Genomic DNA, 19,182 nt, shown 5'->3' on the forward strand with positions numbered 1-19,182 from the left:
AGTGCTACTACTACTACTACTACTAGTGGCCGAGTGTCTGGCCGACATGCCAGCGCTGTTCCTGCAGCCCCTGCTCACCTTCCTGGCTCTGGTGGCCTTCTTCTCCCTCTGGGTCTATGTGATAGTGTGCCTCGCCACCTCCAGTGAGTGCTACTACTACTACTACTGTTGGCCGAGTGTCTGGCCGACATGCCAGCGCTGTTCCTGCAGCCCCTGCTCACCTTCCTGGCTCTGGTGGCCTTCTTCTCCCTCTGGGTCTATGTGATAGTGTGCCTCGCCACCTCCAGTGAGTGCTACTACTACTACTACTGGTGGCCGAGTGTCTGGCCGACATGCCAGCGCTGTTCCTGCAGCCCCTGCTCACCTTCCTGGCTCTGGTGGCCTTCTTCTCCCTCTGGGTCTATGTGATAGTGTGCCTCGCCACCTCCAGTGAGTGCTACTACTACTACTACTGGTGGCCGAGTGTCTGGCCGACATGCCAGCGCTGTTCCTGCAACCTCTGCTCACCTTCCTGGCTCTGGTGGTTTTCTTCTTCCTCTGGGTCTATGTGATAGTGTGCCTCGCCACCTCCAGTGAGTGCTACTACTACTACTACTGTTGGCCGAGTGTCTGGCCGACATGCCAGCGCTGTTCCTGCAGCCCCTGCTCACCTTCCTGGCTCTGGTGGCCTTCTTCTCCCTCTGGGTCTATGTGATAGTGTGCCTCGCCACCTCCAGTGAGTGCTACTACTACTACTACTGGTGGCCGAGTGTCTGGCCGACATGCCAGCGCTGTTCCTGCAACCTCTGCTCACCTTCCTGGCTCTGGTGGTTTTCTTCTTCCTCTGGGTCTATGTGATAGTGTGCCTCGCCACCTCCAGTGAGTGCTACTACTACTACTACTGGTGGCCGAGTGTCTGACCGACATACCAGCGCTGTTCCTGCAGCCCCTGCTCACCTTCCTGGCTCTGGTGGCCTTCTTCTTCCTCTGGGTCTATGTGATAGTGTGCCTCGCCACCTCCAGTGAGTGCTACTACTACTAGTAGTGGCCGAGTGTCTGGCCGACATGCCAGCGCTGTTCCTGCAGCCCCTGCTCACCTTCCTGGCTCTGGTGGCCTTCTTCTCCCTCTGGGTCTATGTGATAGTGTGCCTTGCCACCTCCAGTGAGTGCTACTACTACTACTACTGGTGGCCGAGTGTCTGGCCGACATGCCAGCGCTGTTCCTGCAGCCCCTGCTCACCTTCCTGGCTCTGGTGGCCTTCTTCTCCCTCTGGGTCTATGTGATAGTGTGCCTCTCCACCTCCAGTGAGTGCTACTACTACTAGTAGTGGCCGAGTGTCTGGCCGACATGCCTGCGCTGTTCCTGCAGCCCCTGCTCACCTTCCTGGCTCTGGTGGCCTTCTTCTCCCTCTGGGTCTATGTGATAGTGTGCCTCGCCACCTCCAGTAAGTGCTACTACTACTAGTAGTGGCCGAGTGTCTGGCCGACATGCCAGCGCTGTTCCTGCAGCCCCTGCTCACCTTCCTGGCTCTGGTGGCCTTCTTCTCCCTCTGGGTCTATGTGATAGTGTGCCTCGCCACCTCCAGTGAGTGCTACTACTACTAGTAGTGGCCGAGTGTCTGGCCGACATGCCAGCGCTGTTCCTGCAGCCCCTGCTCACCTTCCTGGCTCTGGTGGCCTTCTTCTCCCTCTGGGTCTATGTGATAGTGTGCCTCTCCACCTCCAGTGAGTGCTACTACTACTACTAGTGGCCGAGTGTCTGGCCGACATGCCAGCGCTGTTCCTGCAGCCCCTGCTCACCTTCCTGGCTCTGGTGCCCTTCTTCTCCCTCTGGGTCTATGTGATAGTGTGCCTCGCCACCTCCAGTGAGTGCTACTACTACTACTACTAGTGGCCGAGTGTCTGGCCAACATGCCAGCGCTGTTCCTGCAGCCCCTGCTCACCTTCCTGGATCTGGTGGTTTTCTTCTTCCTCTGGGTCTATGTGATAGTGTGCCTTGCCACCTCCAGTGAGTGCTACTACTACTAGTGGCCGAGTGTCTGGCCAACATGCCAGCGCTGTTCCTGCAGCCCCTGCTCACCTTCCTGGCTCTGGTGGCCTTCCTCTCCCTCTGGGTCTAAGTGATAGTGTGCCTCGCCACCTCCAGTGAGTGCTACTACTACTAGTAGTGGCCGAGTGTCTGGCCGACATGCCAGCGCTGTTCCTGCAGCCCCTGCTCACCTTCCTGGCTCTGGTGGCCTTCTTCTCCCTCTGGGTCTATGTGATAGTGTGCCTCGCCACCTCCAGTGAGTGCTACTACTACTACTAGTGGCCGAGTGTCTGGCCGACATGCCAGCGCTGTTACTGCAGCCCCTGCTCACCTTCCTGGCTCTGGTGGCCTTCTTCTCCCTCTGGGTCTATGTGATAGTGTGCCTCGCCACCTCCAGTAAGTGCTACTACTACTACTAGTGGCCGAGTGTCTGACCGACATGCCAGCGCTGTTCCTGCAGCCCCTGCTCACCTTCCTGGCTCTGGTGGCCTTCTTCTCCCTCTGGGTCTATGTGATAGTGTGCCTCGCCACCTCCAGTGAGTGCTACTACTACTACTAGTGGCCGAGTGTCTGGCCGACATGCAAGCGCTGTTACTGCAGCCCCTGCTCACCTTCCTGGCTCTGGTGGCCTTCTTCTCCCTCTGGGTCTATGTGATAGTGTGCCTCGCCACCTCCAGTGAGTGCTACTACTACTACTAGTGGCCGAGTATCTGACTGACATGCCAGCGCTGTTCCTGCAGCCCCTGCTCACCTTCCTGGCTCTGGTGGCCTTCTTCTTCCTCTGGGTCTATGTGATAGTGTGCCTCGCCACCTCCAGTGAGTGCTACTACTACTACTACTACTGGTGGACGAGTGTCTGACCGACATGCCAGCGCTGTTCCTGCAGCCCCTGCTCACCTTCCTGGCTCTGGTAGCCTTCTTCTCCCTCTGGGTCTATGTGATAGTGTGCCTCGCCACCTCCAGTGAGTGCTACTACTACTACTAGTGGCCGAGTGTCTGGCCGACATGCCAGCGCTGTTTCTGCAGCCCCTGCTCACCTTCCTGGCTCTGGTGGCCTTCTTCTCCCTCTGGGTCTATGTGATAGTGTGCCTCGCCACCTCCAGTGAGTGCTACTACTACTACTACTAGTGGCCGAGTGTCTGGCCGACATGCCAGCGCTGTTCCTGCAGCCCCTGCTCACCTTCCTGGCTCTGGTGGCCTTCTTCTCCCTCTGGGTCTATGTGATAGTGTGCCTCGCCACCTCCAGTGAGTGCTACTACTACTACTACTGGTGGCCGAGTGTCTGGCCGACATGCCAGCGCTGTTCCTGCAGCCCCTGCTCACCTTCCTGGCTCTGGTGGCCTTCTTCTCCCTCTGGGTCTATGTGATAGTGTGCCTCGCCACCTCCAGTGAGTGCTACTACTACTACTACTAGTGGCCGAGTGTCTGGCCAACATGCCAGCGCTTTTCCTGCAGCCCCTGCTCACCTTCCTGGCTCTGGTGGTTTTCTTCTTCCTCTGGGTCTATGTGATAGTGTGCCTCGCCACCTCCAGTGAGTGCTACTACTACTACTACTGGTGGCCGAGTGTCTGGCCGACATGCCAGCGCTGTTACTGCAGCCCCTGCTCACTTTCCTGGCTCTGGTGGCCTTCTTCTCCCTCTGGGTCTATGTGATAGTGTGCCTCGCCACCTCCAGTGAGTGCTACTACTACTACTAGTAGTGGCCGAGTATCTGACTGACATGCCAGCGCTGTTCCTGCAGCCCCTGCTCACCTTCCTGGCTCTAGTGGCCTTCTTCTCCCTCTGGGTCTATGTGATAGTGTGCCTCGCCACCTCCAGTGAGTGCTACTACTACTACTAGTAGTGGCCGAGTATCTGACTGACATGCCAGCGCTGTTCCTGCAGCCCCTGCTCACCTTCCTGGCTCTAGTGGCCTTCTTCTCCCTCTGGGTCTATGTGATAGTGTGCCTCGCCACCTCCAGTGAGTGCTACTACTACTACTAGTGGCCGAGTATCTGACTGACATGCCAGCGCTGTTCCTGCAGCCCCTGCTCACCTTCCTGGCTCTAGTGGCCTTCTTCTCCCTCTGGGTCTATGTGATAGTGTGCCTCGCCACCTCCAGTGAGTGCTACTACTACTACTAGTGGCCGAGTATCTGACTGACATGCCAGCGCTGTTCCTGCAGCCCCTGCTCACCTTCCTGGCTCTGGTGGCCTTCTTCTTCCTCTGGGTCTATGTTATAGTGTGCCTCGCCACCTCCAGTGAGTGCTACTACTACTACTACTACTACTGGTGGACGAGTGTCTGACCGACATGCCAGCGCTGTTCCTGCAGCCCCTGCTCACCTTCCTGGCTTTGGTGGCCTTCTTCTCCCTCTGGGTCTATGTGATAGTGTGCCTCGCCACCTCCAGTGAGTGCTACTACTACTAGTAGCGGCCGAGTGTCTGGCCGACATGCCAGCGCTGTTCCTGCAGCCCCTGCTCACCTTCCTGGCTCTGGTGGCCTTCTTCTCCCTCTGGGTCTATGTGATAGTGTGCCTCGCCACCTCCAGTGAGTGCTACTACTACTACTACTATTGGCCGAGTGTCTGGCCGACATGCCAGCGCTGTTCCTGCAGCCCCTGCTCACCTTCCTGGCTCTGGTGGCCTTCTTCTCCCTCTGGGTCTATGTGATAGTGTGCCTCGCCACCTCCAGTGAGTGCTACTACTACTACTACTGATGGCCGAGTGTCTGGCCGACATGCCAGCGCTGTTCCTGCAGCCCCTGCTCACCTTCCTGGCTCTGTTGGCCTTCTTCTTCCTCTGGGTCTATGTGATAGTGTGCCTTGCCACCTCCAGTGAGTGCTACTACTACTACTACTGGTGGCCGAGTGTCTGACCGACATGCCAGCGCTGTTCCTGCAGCCCCTGCTCACCTTCCTGGCTCTGGTGGCCTTCTTCTCCCTCTGGGTCTATGTGATAGTGTGCCTTGCCACCTCCAGTGAGTGCTACTACTACTACTACTACTAGTGGCCGAGTGTCTGGCCGACATGCCAGCGCTGTTCCTGCAGCCCCTGCTCACCTTCCTGGCTCTGGTGGCCTTCTTCTCCCTCTGGGTCTATGTGATAGTGTGCCTCGCCACCTCCAGTGAGTGCTACTACTACTACTACTGTTGGCCGAGTGTCTGGCCGACATGCCAGCGCTGTTCCTGCAGCCCCTGCTCACCTTCCTGGCTCTGGTGGCCTTCTTCTCCCTCTGGGTCTATGTGATAGTGTGCCTCGCCACCTCCAGTGAGTGCTACTACTACTACTAGTGGCCGAGTGTCTGGCCGACATGCCAGCGCTGTTCCTGCTGCCCCTGCTCACCTTCCTGGCTCTGGTGCCCTTCTTCTCCCTCTGGGTCTATGTGATAGTGTGCCTCGCCACCTCCAGTGAGTGCTACTACTACTAGTAGTGGCCGAGTGTCTGGCCGACATGCCAGCGCTGTTCCTGCAGCCCCTGCTCACCTTCCTGGCTCTGGTGGCCTTCTTCTCCCTCTGGGTCTATGTGATAGTGTGCCTCGCCACCTCCAGTCAGTGCTACTACTACTAGTAGTGTCCGAGTGTCTGGCCGACATGCCAGCGCTGTTCCTGCAGCCCCTGCTCACCTTCCTGGCTCTGGTGGCCTTCTTCTCCCTCTGGGTCTAAGTGATAGTGTGCCTCGCCACCTCCAGTGAGTGCTACTACTACTAGTAGTGGCCGAGTGTCTGGCCGACATGCCAGCGCTGTTCCTGCAGCCCCTGCTCACCTTCCTGGCTCTGGTGGCCTTCTTCTCCCTCTGGTTCTATGTGATAGTGTGCCTCGCCACCTCCAGTGAGTGCTACTACTACTACTAGTGGCCGAGTGTCTGGCCGACATGCCAGCGCTGTTCCTGCAGCCCCTGCTCACCTTCCTGGCTCTGGTGCCCTTCTTCTCCCTCTGGGTCTATGTGATAGTGTGCCTCGCCACCTCCAGTGAGTGCTACTACTACTACTAGTAGTGGCCGAGTATCTGACTGACATGCCAGCGCTGTTCCTGCAGCCCCTGCTCACCTTCCTGGCTCTGGTGGCCTTCTTCTCCCTCTGGGTCTATGTGATAGTGTGCCTCGCCACCTCCAGTGAGTGCTACTACTACTACTAGTGGCCGAGTGTCTGGCCGACATGCCAGCGCTGTTCCTGCAGCCCCTGCTCACCTTCCTGGCTCTGGTGCCCTTCTTCTCCCTCTGGGTCTATGTGATAGTGTGCCTCGCCACCTCCAGTGAGTGCTACTACTACTACTACTAGTGGCCGAGTGTCTGGCCAACATGCCAGCGCTGTTCCTGCAGCCCCTGCTCACCTTCCTGGCTCTGGTGCCCTTCTTCTCCCTCTGGGTCTATGTGATAGTGTGCCTCGCCACCTCCAGTGAGTGCTACTACTACTAGTAGTGGCCGAGTGTCTGGCCGACATGCCAGCGCTGTTCCTGCAGCCCCTGCTCACCTTCCTGGCTCTGGTGGCCTTCTTCTCCCTCTGGGTCTAAGTGATAGTGTGCCTCGCCACCTCCAGTGAGTGCTACTACTACTAGTAGTGGCCGAGTGTCTGGCCGACATGCCAGCGCTGTTCCTGCAGGCCCTGCTCACCTTCCTGGCTCTGGTGGCCTTCTTCTCCCTCTGGGTCTATGTGATAGTGTGCCTCGCCACCTCCAGTGAGTGCTACTACTACTAGTAGTGGCCGAGTGTCTGGCCGACATGCCAGCGCTGTTCCTGCAGCCCCTGCTCACCTTCCTGGCTCTGGTGGCCTTCTTCTTCCTCTGGGTCTATGTGATAGTGTGCCTCGCCACCTCCAGTGAGTGCTACTACTACTACTACTACTGGTGGACGAGTGTCTGACCGACATGCCAGCGCTGTTCCTGCAGCCCCTGCTCACCTTCCTGGCTCTGGTGGCCTTCTTCTCCCTCTGGGTCTATGTGATAGTGTGCCTCGCCACCTCCAGTGAGTGCTACTACTACTACTAGTGGCCGAGTGTCTGGCCGACATGCCAGCGCTGTTCCTGCAGCCCCTGCTCACCTTCCTGGCTCTGGTGGCCTTCTTCTCCCTCTGGGTCTATGTGATAGTGTGCCTCGCCACCTCCAGTGAGTGCTACTACTACTACTACTGGTGGCCGAGTGTCTGGCCGACATGCCAGCGCTGTTCCTGCAGCCCCTGCTCACCTTCCTGGCTCTGGTGGCCTTCTTCTCCCTCTGGGTCTATGTGATAGTGTGCCTCGCCACCTCCAGTGAGTGCTACTACTACTACTACTAGTGGCCGAGTGTCTGGCCAACATGCCAGCGCTTTTCCTGCAGCCCCTGCTCACCTTCCTGGCTCTGGTGGTTTTCTTCTTCCTCTGGGTCTATGTGATAGTGTGCCTCGCCACCTCCAGTGAGTGCTACTACTACTACTACTGGTGGCCGAGTGTCTGGCCGACATGCCAGCGCTGTTACTGCAGCCCCTGCTCACTTTCCTGGCTCTGGTGGCCTTCTTCTCCCTCTGGGTCTATGTGATAGTGTGCCTCGCCACCTCCAGTGAGTGCTACTACTACTACTAGTAGTGGCCGAGTATCTGACTAACATGCCAGCGCTGTTCCTGCAGCCCCTGCTGACCTTCCTGGCTCTAGTGGCCTTCTTCTCCCTCTGGGTCTATGTGATAGTGTGCCTCGCCACCTCCAGTGAGTGCTACTACTACTACTAGTGGCCGAGTATCTGACTGACATGCCAGCGCTGTTCCTGCAGCCCCTGCTCACCTTCCTGGCTCTGGTGGCCTTCTTCTTCCTCTGGGTCTATGTTATAGTGTGCCTCGCCACCTCCAGTGAGTGCTACTACTACTACTACTACTGGTGGACGAGTGTCTGACCGATATGCCAGCGCTGTTCCTGCAGCCCCTGCTCACCTTCCTGGCTTTGGTGTCCTTCTTCTCCCTCTGGGTCTATGTGATAGTGTGCCTCGCCACCTCCAGTGAGTGCTACTACTACTACTAGTGGCCGAGTGTCTGGCCGACATTCCAGCGCTGTTTCTGCAGCCCCTGCTCTTCTTCCTGGCTCTGGTGGCCTTCTTCTCCCTCTGGGTCTATGTGATAGTGTGCCTCGCCACCTCCAGTGAGTGCTACTACTACTACTACTAGTGGCCGAGTGTCTGGCCGACATGCCAGCGCTGTTCCTGCAGCCCCTGCTCACTTTCCTGGCTCTGGTGGCCTTCTTCTCCCTCTGGGTCTATGTGATAGTGTGCCTCGCCACCTCCAGTGAGTGCTACTACTACTACTACTGGTGGCCGAGTGTCTGGCCGACATGCCAGCGCTGTTCCTGCAGCCCCTGCTCACCTTCCTGGCTCTGGTGGCCTTCTTCTCCCTCTGGGTCTATGTGATAGTGTGCCTCGCCACCTCCAGTGAGTGCTACTACTACTACTAGTAGTGGCCGAGTGTCTGGCCAACATGCCAGCGCTTTTCCTGCAGCCCCTGCTCACCTTCCTGGCTCTGGTGGTTTTCTTCTTCCTCTGGGTCTATGTGATAGTGTGCCTCGCCACCTCCAGTGAGTGCTACTACTACTACTACTGGTGGCCGAGTGTCTGGCCGACATGCCAGCGCTGTTCCTGCAGCCCCTGCTCACCTTCCTGGCTCTGGTGGCCTTCTTTTCCCTCTGGGTCTATGTGATAGTGTGCCTCGCCACCTCCAGTGAGTGCTACTACTACTACTACTGGTGGCCGAGTGTCTGGCCGACATGCCAGCGCTGTTCCTGCAGCCCCTGCTCACCTTCCTGGCTCTGGTGGCCTTCTTCTCCCTCTGGGTCTATGTGATAGTGTGCCTCGCCACCTCCAGTGAGTGCTACTACTACTACTACTGGTGGCCGAGTGTCTGGCCGACATGCCAGCGCTGTTCCTGCAGCCCCTGCTCACCTTCCTGGCTCTGGTGGCCGTCTTCTCCCTCTGGGTCTATGTGATAGTGTACCTTTCCACCTCCAGTGAGTGCTACTACTACTAGTAGCGGCCGAGTGTCTGGCCGACATGCCTGCGCTGTTCCTGCAGCCCCTGCTCACCTTCCTGGCTCTGGTGGCCGTCTTCTCCCTCTGGGTCTATGTGATAGTGTACCTCTCCACCTCCAGTGAGTGCTACTACTACTAGTAGCGGCCGAGTGTCTGGCCGACATGCCAGCGCTGTTCCTGCAGCCCCTGCTCACCTTCCTGGCTCTGGTGGCCTTCTTCTCCCTCTGGGTCTATGTGATAGTGTGCCTCGCCACCTCCAGTGAGTGCTACTACTACTACTACTATTGGCCGAGTGTGTGGCCGACATGCCAGCGCTGTTCCTGCAGCCCCTGCTCACCTTCCTGGCTCTGGTGGCCTTCTTCTCCCTCTGGGTCTATGTGATAGTGTGCCTCGCCACCTCCAGTGAGTGCTACTACTACTACTACTGATGGCCGAGTGTCTGGCCGACATGCCAGCGCTGTTCCTGCAGCCCCTGCTCACCTTCCTGGCTCTGGTGGCCTTCTTCTCCCTCTGGGTCTATGTGATAGTGTGCCTTGCCACCTCCAGTGAGTGCTACTACTACTACTACTGGTGGCCGAGTGTCTGACCGACATGCCAGCGCTGTTCCTGCAGCCCCTGCTCACCTTCCTGGCTCTGGTGGCCTTCTTCTCCCTCTGGGTCTATGTGATAGTGTGCCTTGCCACCTCCAGTGAGTACTACTACTACTACTAGTGGCCGAGTGTCTGGCCGACATGCCAGCGCTGTTCCTGCAGCCCCTGCTCACCTTCCTGGCTCTGGTGGCCTTCTTCTCCCTCTGGGTCTATGTGATAGTGTGCCTCGCCACCTCCAGTGAGTGCTACTACTACTACTACTGTTGGCCGAGTGTCTGGCCGACATGCCAGCGCTGTTCCTGCAGCCCCTGCTCACCTTCCTGGCTCTGGTGGCCTTCTTCTCCCTCTGGGTCTATGTGATAGTGTGCCTCGCCACCTCCAGTGAGTGCTACTACTACTACTAGTGGCCGAGTGTCTGGCCGACATGCCAGCGCTGTTCCTGCTGCCCCTGCTCACCTTCCTGGCTCTGGTGCCCTTCTTCTCCCTCTGGGTCTATGTGATAGTGTGCCTCGCCACCTCCAGTGAGTGCTACTACTACTAGTAGTGGCCGAGTGTCTGGCCGACATGCCATCGCTGTTCCTGCAGCCCCTGCTCACCTTCCTGGCTCTGGTAACCTTCTTCTCCCTCTGGGTCTATGTGATAGTGTGCCTCGCCACCTCCAGTAAGTGCTACTACTACTAGTAGTGGCCGAGTGTCTGGCCGACATGCCAGCGCTGTTCCTGCAGCCCCTGCTCACCTTCCTGGCTCTGGTGGCCTTCTTCTCCCTCTGGGTCTAAGTGATAGTGTGCCTCGCCACCTCCAGTGAGTGCTACTACTACTAGTAGTGGCCGAGTGTCTGGCCGACATGCCAGCGCTGTTCCTGCAGCCCCTGCTCACCTTCCTGGCTCTGGTGGCCTTCTTCTCCCTCTGGGTCTATGTGATAGTGTGCCTCGCCACCTCCAGTGAGTGCTACTACTACTACTAGTGGCCGAGTGTCTGGCCGACATGCCAGCGCTGTTCCTGCAGCCCCTGCTCACCTTCCTGGCTCTTGTGCCCTTCTTCTCCCTCTGGGTCTATGTGATAGTGTGCCTCGCCACCTCCAGTGAGTGCTACTACTACTACTAGTAGTGGCCGAGTATCTGACTGACATGCCAGCGCTGTTCCTGCAGCCCCTGCTCACCTTCCTGGCTCTGGTGGCCTTCTTCTCCCTCTGGGTCTATGTGATAGTGTGCCTCGCCACCTCCAGTGAGTGCTACTACTACTACTAGTGGCCGAGTGTCTGGCCGACATGCCAGCGCTGTTCCTGCAGCCCCTGCTCACCTTCCTGGCTCTGGTGGCCTTCTTCTCCCTCTGGGTCTATGTGATAGTGTGCCTCGCCACATCCAGTGAGTGCTACTACTACTACTACTGGTGGCCGAGTGTCTGGCCGACATGCCAGCGCTGTTCCTGCAGCCCCTGCTCACCTTCCTGGCTCTGGTGGCCTTCTTCTCCCTCTGGGTCTATGTGATAGTGTGCCTCGCCACCTCCAGTGAGTGCTACTACTACTACTACTAGTGGCCGAGTGTCTGGCCAACATGCCAGCGCTTTTCCTGCAGCCCCTGCTCACCTTCCTGGCTCTGGTGGTTTTCTTCTTCCTCTGGGTCTATGTGATAGTGTGCCTCGCCACCTCCAGTGAGTGCTACTACTACTACTACTGGTGGCCGAGTGTCTGGCCGACATGCCAGCGCTGTTACTGCAGCCCCTGCTCACCTTCCTGGCTCTGGTGGCCTTCTTCTCCCTCTGGGTCTATGTGATAGTGTGCCTCGCCACCTCCAGTGAGTGCTACTACTACTACTAGTAGTGGCCGAGTATCTGACTGACATGCCAGCGCTGTTCCTGCAGCCCCTGTTCACCTTCCTGGCTCTAGTGACCTTCTTCTCCCTCTGGGTCTATGTGATAGTGTGCCTCGCCACCTCCAGTGAGTGCTACTACTACTACTAGTGGCCGAGTATCTGACTGACATGCCAGCGCTGTTCCTGCAGCCCCTGCTCACCTTCCTGGCTCTGGTGGCCTTCTTTTTCCTCTGTGTCTATGTTATAGTGTGCCTCGCCACCTCCAGTGAGTGCTACTACTACTACTAGTAGTGGCCGAGTGTCTGGCCAACATGCCAGCGCTTTTCCTGCAGCCCCTGCTCACCTTCCTGGCTCTGGTATTTTCTTCTTCCTCTGGGTCTATGTGATAGTGTGCCTCGCCACCTCCAGTGAGTGCTACTACTACTACTACTGGTGGCCGAGTGTCTGGCCGACATGCCAGCGCTGTTCCTGCAGCCCCTGCTCACCTTCCTGGCTCTGGTGGCCTTCTTCTCCCTCTGGGTCTATGTGATAGTGTGCCTCGCCACCTCCAGTGAGTGCTACTACTACTACTACTGGTGGCCGAGTGTCTGGCCGACATGCCAGCGCTGTTCCTGCAGCCCCTGCTCACCTTCCTGGCTCTGGTGGCCTTCTTCTCCCTCTGGGTCTATGTGATAGTGTGCCTCGCCACCTCCAGTGAGTGCTACTACTACTAGTAGTGGCCGAGTGTCTGGCCGACATGCCTGCGCTGTTCCTGCAGCCCCTGCTCACCTTCCTGGCTCTGGTGGCCTTCTTCTTCCTCTGGGTCTATGTGATAGTGTACCTCTCCACCTCCAGTGAGTGCTACTACTACTAGTAGCGGCCGTGTGTCTGGCCGACATGCCAGCGCTGTTCCTGCAGCCCCTGCTCACCTTCCTGGCTCTGGTGGCCGTCTTCTCCCTCTGGGTCTATGTGATAGTTTACCTCTCCACCTCCAGTGAGTGCTACTACTACTAGTAGCGGCCGAGTGTCTGGCCGACATGCCAGCGCTGTTCCTGCAGCACCTGCTCACCTTCCTGGCTCTGGTGGCCTTCTTCTCCCTCTGGGTCTATGTGATAGTGTGCCTCGCCACCTCCAGTGAGTGCTACTACTACTACTCCTATTGGCCGAGTGTCTGGCCGACATGCCAGCGCTGTTCCTGCAGCCCCTGCTTACCTTCCTGGCTCTGGTGGCCTTCTTCTCCCTCTGGGTCTATGTGATAGTGTGCCTCGCCACCTCCAGTGAGTGCTACTACTACTACTACTGATGGCCGAGTGTTGACCGACATGCAAGCGCTGTTCCTGCAGCCCCTGCTCACCTTCCTGGCTCTGGTGGCCTTCTTCTCCCTCTGGGTCTATGTGATAGTGTGCCTCGCCACCTCCAGTGAGTGCTACTACTACTACTCCTATTGGCCGAGTGTCTGGCCGACATGCCAGCGCTGTTCCTGCAGCCCCTGCTCACCTTCCTGGCTCTGGTGGCCTTCTTCTCCCTCTGGGTCTATGTGATAGTGTGCCTTGCCACCTCCAGTGAGTGCTACTACTACTACTACTGGTGGCCGAGTGTTGACCGACATGCAAGCGCTGTTCCTGCAGCCCCTGCTCACCTTCCTGGCTCTGGTGGCCTTCTTCTCCCTCTGGGTCTATGTGATAGTGTGCCTTGCCACCTCCAGTGAGTGCTACTACTACTACTACTACTACTAGTGGCCGAGTGTCTGGCCGACATGCCAGCGCTGTTCCTGCAGCCCCTGCTCACCTTCCTGGCTCTGGTGGCCTTCTTCTCCCTCTGGGTCTATGTGATAGTGTGCCTCGCCACCTCCAGTGAGTGCTACTACTACTACTACTGTTGGCCGAGTGTCTGGCCGACATGCCAGCGCTGTTCCTGCAGCCCCTGCTCACCTTCCTGGCTCTGGTGGCCTTCTTCTCCCTCTGGGTCTATGTGATAGTGTGCCTTGCCACCTCCAGTGAGTGCTACTACTACTACTACTGGTGGCCGAGTGTTGACCGACATGCAAGCGCTGTTCCTGCAGCCCCTGCTCACCTTCCTGGCTCTGGTGGCCGTCTTCTCCCTCTGGGTCTATGTGATAGTGTACCTCTCCACCTCCAGTGAGTGCTACTACTACTAGTAGCGGCCGAGTGTCTGGCCGACATGCCTGCGCTGTTCCTGCAGCCCCTGCTCACCTTCCTGGCTCTGGTGGCCGTCTTCTCCCTCTGGGTCTATGTGATAGTGTACCTCTCCACCTCCAGTGAGTGCTACTACTACTAGTAGCGGCCGAGTGTCTGGCCGACATGCCAGCGCTGTTCCTGCAGCACCTGCTCACCTTCCTGGCTCTGGTGGCCTTCTTCTCCCTCTGGGTCTATGTGATAGTGTGCCTCGCCACCTCCAGTGAGTGCTACTACTACTACTCCTATTGGCCGAGTGTCTGGCCGACATGCCAGCGCTGTTCCTGCAGCCCCTGCTCACCTTCCTGGCTCTGGTGGCCTTCTTCTCCCTCTGGGTCTATGTGATAGTGTGCCTTGCCACCTCCAGTGAGTGCTACTACTACTACTACTGGTGGCCGAGTGTTGACCGACATGCAAGCGCTGTTCCTGCAGCCCCTGCTCACCTTCCTGGCTCTGGTGGCCTTCTTCTCCCTCTGGGTCTATGTGATAGTGTGCCTTGCCACCTCCAGTGAGTGCTACTACTACTACTACTACTACTAGTGGCCGAGTGTCTGGCCGACATGCCAGCGCTGTTCCTGCAGCCCCTGCTCACCTTCCTGGCTCTGGTGGCCTTCTTCTCCCTCTGGGTCTATGTGATAGTGTGCCTCGCCACCTCCAGTGAGTGCTACTACTACTACTACTGTTGGCCGAGTGTCTGGCCGACATGCCAGCGCTGTTCCTGCAGCCCCTGCTCACCTTCCTGGCTCTGGTGGCCTTCTTCTCCCTCTGGGTCTATGTGATAGTGTGCCTCGCCACCTCCAGTGAGTGCTACTACTACTACTACTGGTGGCCGAGTGTCTGGCCGACATGCCAGCGCTGTTCCTGCAACCTCTGCTCACCTTCCTGGCTCTGGTGGTTTTCTTCTTCCTCTGGGTCTATGTGATAGTGTGCCTCGCCACCTCCAGTGAGTGCTACTACTACTACTACTGGTGGCCGAGTGTCTGACCGACATACCAGCGCTGTTCCTGCAGCCCCTGCTCACCTTCCTGGCTCTGGTGGCCTTCTTCTTCCTCTGGGTCTATGTGATAGTGTGCCTCGCCACCTCCAGTGAGTGCTACTACTACTAGTAGTGGCCGAGTGTCTGGCCGACATGCCAGCGCTGTTCCTGCAGCCCCTGCTCACCTTCCTGGCTCTGGTGGCCTTCTTCTCCCTCTGGGTCTATGTGATAGTGTGCCTCTCCACCTCCAGTGAGTGCTACTACTACTAGTAGTGGCCGAGTGTCTGGCCGACATGCCTGCGCTGTTCCTGCAGCCCCTGCTCACCTTCCTGGCTCTGGTGGCCTTCTTCTCCCTCTGGGTCTATGTGATAGTGTGCCTCGCCACCTCCAGTAAGTGCTACTACTACTAGTAGTGGCCGAGTGTCTGGCCGACATGCCAGCGCTGTTCCTGCAGCCCCTGCTCACCTTCCTGGCTCTGGTGGCCTTCTTCTCCCTCTGGGTCTAAGTGATAGTGTGCCTCGCCACCTCCAGTGAGTGCTACTACTACTAGTAGTGGCCGAGTGTCTGGCCGACATGCCAGCGCTGTTCCTGCAGCCCCTGCTCACCTTCCTGGATCTGGTGGTTTTCTTCTTCCTCTGGGTCTATGTGATAGTGTGCCTCGCCACCTCCAGTGAGTGCTACTACTACTAGTGGCCGAGTGTCTGGCCAACATGCCAGCGCTGTTCCTGCAGCCCCTGCTCACCTTCCTGGCTCTGGTGGCCTTCCTCTCCCTCTGGGTCTAAGTGATAGTGTGCCTCGCCACCTCCAGTGAGTGCTACTACTACTAGTAGTGGCCGAGTGTCTGGCCGACATGCCAGCGCTGTTCCTGCAGCCCCTGCTCACCTTCCTGGCTCTGGTGCCCTTCTTCTCCCTCTGGGTCTATGTGATAGTGTGCCTCGCCACCTCCAGTGAGTGCTACTACTACTACTAGTAGTGGCCGAGTATCTGGCCGACATGCCAGCGCTGTTCCTGCAGCCCCTGCTCACCTTCCTGGCTCTGGTGGCCTTCTTCTCCCTCTGGGTCTATGTGATAGTGTGCCTCGCCACCTCCAGTGAGTGCTACTACTACTACTACTAGTGGCCGAGTGTCTGGCCAACATGCCAGCGCTGTTCCTGCAGCCCCTGCTCACCTTCCTGGATCTGGTGGTTTTCTTCTTCCTCTGGGTCTATGTGATAGTGTGCCTCGCCACCTCCAGTGAGTGCTACTACTACTAGTGGCCGAGTGTCTGGCCAACATGCCAGCGCTGTTCCTGCAGCCCCTGCTCACCTTCCTGGCTCTGGTGGCCTTCTTCTCCCTCTGGGTCTATGTGATAGTGTGCCTCGCCACCTCCAGTGAGTGCTACTACTACTACTAGTGGCCGAGTGTCTGGCCAACATGCCAGCGCTGTTCCTGCAGCCCCTGCTCACCTTCCTGGCTCTGGTGGCCTTCTTCTCCCTCTGGGTCTATGTGATAGTGTGCCTCGCCACCTCCAGTGAGTGCTACTACTACTACTAGTGGCCGAGTGTCTGGCCGACATGCCAGCGCTGTTCCTGCTGCCCCTGCTCACCTTCCTGGCTCTGGTGCCCTTCTTCTCCCTCTGGGTCTATGTGATAGTGTGCCTCGCCACCTCCAGTGAGTGCTACTACTACTAGTAGTGGCCGAGTGTCTGGCCGACATGCCATCGCTGTTCCTGCAGCCCCTGCTCACCTTCCTGGCTCTGGTGGCCTTCTTCTCCCTCTGGGTCTATGTGATAGTGTGCCTCCCACCTCCAGTGAGTGCTACTACTACTAGTAGTGGCCGAGTGTCTGGCCGACATGCCTGCGCTGTTCCTGCAGCCCCTGCTCACCTTCCTGGCTCTGGTGGCCTTCTTCTTCCTCTGGGTCTATGTGATAGTGTGCCTCGCCACCTACAGTGAGTGCTACTACTACTACTAGTGGCCGAGTGTCTGGCCGACATGCCAGCGCTGTTCCTGTAGCCCCTGCTCACCTTCCTGGCTCTGGTGGCCTTCTTCTCCCTCTGGGTCTATGTGATAGTGTGCCTCGCCACCTCCAGTGAGTGCTACTACTACTACTAGTGGCCGAGTGTCTGGCCGACATGCCAGCGCTGTTCCTGCAGCCCCTGCTCACCTTCCTGGCTCTGGTGGCCTTCTTCTCCCTCTGGGTCTATGTGATAGTGTGCCTCGCCACCTCCAGTGAGTGCTACTACTACTACTAGTGGCCGAGTGTCTGGCCGACATGCCAGCGCTGTTCCTGCAGCCCCTTCTCACCTTCCTGGCTCTAGTGGCCTTCTTCTCCCTCTGGGTCTATGTGATAGTGTGCCTCGCCACCTCCAGTGAGTGCTACTACTACTACTAGTGGCCGAGTGTCTGGCCGACATGCCAGCGCTGTTCCTGCAGCCCCTTCTCACCTTCCTGGCTCTGGTGGCCTTCTTCTCCCTCTGGGTCTATGTGATAGTGTGCCTCGCCACCTCCAGTGAGTGCTACTACTACTACTAGTGGCCGAGTGTCTGGCCGACATGCCAGCGCTGTTCCTGCAGCCCCTTCTCACCTTCCTGGCTCTAGTGGCCTTCTTCTCCCTCTGGGTCTATGTGATAGTGTGCCTCGCCACCTCCAGTGAGTGCTACTACTACTACTAGTGGCCGAGTATCTGAACGACATGCCAGCGCTGTTCCTGCAGCCCCTTCTCACCTTCCTGGCTCTGGTGGCCTTCTTCTCCCTCTGGGTCTATGTGATAGTGTGCCTCGCCACCTCCAGTGAGTGCTACTACTACTAGTAGTGGCCGAGTGTCTGGCCGACATGCCAGCGCTGTTCCTGCAGCCCCTGCTCACCTTCCTGGCTCTGGTGGCCTTCTTCTCCCTCTGGGTCTATGTGATAGTGTGCCTCTCCACCTCCAGTGAGTGCTACTACTACTAGTAGTGGCCGAGTGTCTGGCCGACATGCCAGCGCTGTTCCTGCAGCCCCTGCTCACCTTCCTGGCTCTGGTGGCCTTCTTCTTCCTCTGGGTCTATGTGATAGTGTGCCTCGCCACCTCCAGTGAGTGCTACTACTACTACTAGTGGCCGAGTGTCTGGCCGACATGCCAGCGCTGTTCCTGCAGCCCCTTCTCACCTTCCTGGCTCTAGTGGCCTTCTTCTCCCTCTGGGTCTATGTGATAGTGTGCCTCGCCACCTCCAGTGAGTGCTACTACTACTACTAGTGGCCGAGTATCTGACTGACATGCCAGCGCTGTTCCTGCAGCCCCTTCTCACCTTCCTGGCTCTGGTGGCCTTCTTCTCCCTCTGGGTCTATGTGATAGTGTGCCTCGCCACCTCCAGTGAGTGCTACTACTACTACTAGTGGCCGAGTATCTGACTGACATGCCAGCGCTGTTCCTGCAGCCCCTTCTCACCTTCCTGGCTCTAGTGGCCTTCTTCTCCCTCTGGGTCTATGTGATAGTGTGCCTCTCCACCTCCAGTGAGTGCTACTACTACTAGTAGTGGCCGAGTGTCTGGCCGACATGCCAGCGCTGTTCCTGCAGCCCCTGCTCACCTTCCTGGCTCTGGTGGCCTTCTTCTTCCTCTGGGTCTATGTGATAGTGTGCCTCGCCACCTCCAGTGAGTGCTACTACTACTACTACTACTGGTGGCCGAGTGTCTGGCCGACATGCCAGCGCTGTTCTTGCAGCCCCTGCTCACCTTCCTGGCTCTGGTGGCCTTCTTCTTCCTCTGGGTCTATGTGATAGTGTGCCTCGCCACCTCCAGTGAGTGCTACTACTACTACTACTACTGGTGGCCGAGTGTCTGGCCGACATGCCAGCGCTGTTCCTGCAGCCCCTGCTCACCTTCCTGGCTCTGGTGGCCTTCTTCTCCCTCTGGGTCTATGTGATATTGTACCTCTCCACCTCCAGTGAGTGCTACTACTACTACTAGTGGCCGAGTGTCTGGCCGACATGCCAGCGCTGTTCCTGCAGCCCCTGCTCACCTTCCTGGCTCTGGTGGCCTTCTTCTCCCTCTGGGTCTATGTGATAGTGTGCCTCGCCACCTCCAGTGAGTGCTACTACTACTACTACTGGTGGCCGAGTGTCTGGCCGACATGCCAGCGCTGTTCCTGCAGCCCCTGCTCACCTTCCTGGCTCTGGTGGCCGTCTTCTCCCTCTGGGTCTATGTGATAGTGTGCCTCGCCACCTCCAGTGAGTGCTACTACTACTACTACTACTACTAGTGGCCGAGTGTCTGGCCGACATGTCAGCGCTGTTCCTGCAGCCCCTGCTCACCTTCCTGGCTCTTATGGCCTTCTTCTCCCTCTGGGTCTATGTGATAGTGTGCCTCGCCACCTCCAGTGAGTGCTACTACTACTACTACTACTACTAGTGGCCGAGTGTCTGGCCGACATGCCAGCGCTGTTCCTGCAGCCCCTGCTCACCTTCCTGGCTCTGGTGGCCTTCTTCTCCCTCTGGGTCTATGTGATAGTGTGCCTCGCCACCTCCAGTGACTCCTGCTACTACTACTACTACTACTATGATTACTATTAGCTATCAAACAGATTATATGATTTCACTTGAAAACCTGGAATTTAATTTGTTGGATCTCAAATGCAATGAGCAATACAGATCATTAAATGGGGTGGTAGAATTTTGGTATCTTCAGTAAGAGTTAACTTTCATAACTTGCCG

The 19,182-nt window shown here is 57.7% G+C and overlaps 1 protein-coding gene across 6 annotated transcripts in view; it reads left to right on the top strand.

Moving 5' to 3' along the window:
• Window positions 1-19,182, top strand: part of LOC134533322 (choline transporter-like 1) — a 616,909-nt gene that overhangs the window by 509,150 nt on the left and 88,577 nt on the right. The window lies entirely within an intron of this gene.

The sequence above is a fragment of the Bacillus rossius genome, chromosome 6 (assembly GCF_032445375.1).
Source record: "Bacillus rossius redtenbacheri isolate Brsri chromosome 6, Brsri_v3, whole genome shotgun sequence".
Lineage (NCBI taxonomy): Eukaryota > Metazoa > Arthropoda > Insecta > Phasmatodea > Bacillidae > Bacillus > Bacillus rossius.